Raw genomic sequence first — 1,351 nt, forward strand, 5'->3', positions numbered from 1 at the left:
AGCTCAATCCAGCAAGTGAGTCAAATATTGACTGTTCAGATCCGGCATGTCATATGCGTAGGAGTAAGCTATACCAGGAGCGAGGATTGAACTCGCGATCTTCTGCGTGTAAGGCAGACGTCATAACCACTAGACCATCCCGGCGATGGAGCCGTTGAACCAAGATCAATCCAGCAAGTGAGTCAAATATTGACTGTTCAGATCCGGCATGTCATATGCGTAGGAGTAAGCTATCCCAGGAGCGAGGATTGAAATCGCGATCTTAGCGTGTAAGGCAGACGTCATAACCACTAGACCATCCCGGCGACGGAATCGTTGAACCAAGCTCAATCCAGCAAGTGAGTCATATATTGACTGTTCAAATCCGGCATGTCATATGCGTAGGAGTAAGCTATACCAGGAGCGAGGATTGAAATCGCGATCTTAGCGTGTAAGGCAGACGTCATAACCACTAGACCATCCCGGCGACGGAATCGTTGAACCAAGCTCAATCCAGCAAGTGAGTCATATATTGACTGTTCAGATCCGGCATGTCATATGCGTAGGAGTAAGCTATACCAGGAGCGAGGATTGAACTCGCGATCTTCTGCGTGTAAGGCAGACGTCATAACCACTAGACCATCCCGGCGACGGAACCGTTGAATCAAGCTCAATCCAGCAAGTGAGTCAAATATTGACTGTTCAGATCCAGCATGTCATATGCGTAGGAGTAAGCTATACCAGGAGCGAGGATAGAACTCGCGATCTTCTGCGTGTAAGACAGACGTCATAACCACTAGACCATCCCGGCGACGAAACAGTTGAACCAAGCTCAATCCAGCAAGTGAGTCATATATTGACTGTTCAGATCCGGCATGTCATATGCGTAGGAGAAAGCTATACCAGGAACGAGGATTGAACTCGCGATCTTCTGCGTGTAAGGCAGACGTCATAACCACAAGACCATCCCGGCGACGGAACCGTTGAACCAAGCTCAATCCAGCAAGTGAGTCATATATTGACTGTTCAGATCCGGCATGTCATATGCGTAGGACTAAGCCATACCAGGAGCGAGGATTGAACTCGCGATCTTCTGCGTGTGAGGCAGACGTCATAACCACTAGACCATCCCGGCGACGGAACCGCTGAACCAAGCTCAATCCAGCAAGTGAGTTATGTATTGACTGTCCAGATCCGGCATGTCATATGCGTAGAAGTAAGCTATACCAGGAGCGACGATTGAACTCGCGATCTTCCGCGTGTAAGGCAGACGTCATAACCACTAGACCATCCCGGCGACGGAACCGTTGATCCAAGCTCAATCCAGCAAGTGAGTCATATATTGACTGTTCAGATCCGGCATGTCATATGC

The 1,351-nt window shown here is 49.1% G+C and overlaps 8 non-coding genes across 8 annotated transcripts; all 8 read right to left on the bottom strand.

Moving 5' to 3' along the window:
* Positions 1-71: 71 nt before the first annotated feature.
* Pmar_PMAR012958 lies at positions 72-144 on the bottom strand. The gene has a single exon. It is a non-coding gene; the product is annotated as a tRNA-Val (tRNA).
* An 89-nt stretch (positions 145-233) lies between these two features.
* Pmar_PMAR012959 lies at positions 234-305 on the bottom strand. Its single transcript has one exon. It is a non-coding gene; the product is annotated as a tRNA-Val (tRNA).
* An 89-nt stretch (positions 306-394) lies between these two features.
* On the bottom strand, positions 395-466 carry Pmar_PMAR012960. The gene has a single exon. It is a non-coding gene; the product is annotated as a tRNA-Val (tRNA).
* Positions 467-555: 89 nt separating this feature from the next.
* Pmar_PMAR012961 lies at positions 556-628 on the bottom strand. The gene has a single exon. It is a non-coding gene; the product is annotated as a tRNA-Val (tRNA).
* An 89-nt stretch (positions 629-717) lies between these two features.
* On the bottom strand, positions 718-790 carry Pmar_PMAR012962. The gene has a single exon. It is a non-coding gene; the product is annotated as a tRNA-Val (tRNA).
* Positions 791-879: 89 nt separating this feature from the next.
* On the bottom strand, positions 880-952 carry Pmar_PMAR012963. Its single transcript has one exon. It is a non-coding gene; the product is annotated as a tRNA-Val (tRNA).
* An 89-nt stretch (positions 953-1,041) lies between these two features.
* On the bottom strand, positions 1,042-1,114 carry Pmar_PMAR012964. Its single transcript has one exon. It is a non-coding gene; the product is annotated as a tRNA-Val (tRNA).
* Positions 1,115-1,203: 89 nt separating this feature from the next.
* Pmar_PMAR012965 lies at positions 1,204-1,276 on the bottom strand. The gene has a single exon. It is a non-coding gene; the product is annotated as a tRNA-Val (tRNA).
* Between the last annotated feature and the right edge of the window lie 75 nt (positions 1,277-1,351).

This window comes from Perkinsus marinus, assembly GCF_000006405.1.
Source record: "Perkinsus marinus ATCC 50983 genomic scaffold scf_1104296950408, whole genome shotgun sequence".
Classification (NCBI taxonomy): domain Eukaryota; phylum Perkinsozoa; order Perkinsida; family Perkinsidae; genus Perkinsus; species Perkinsus marinus.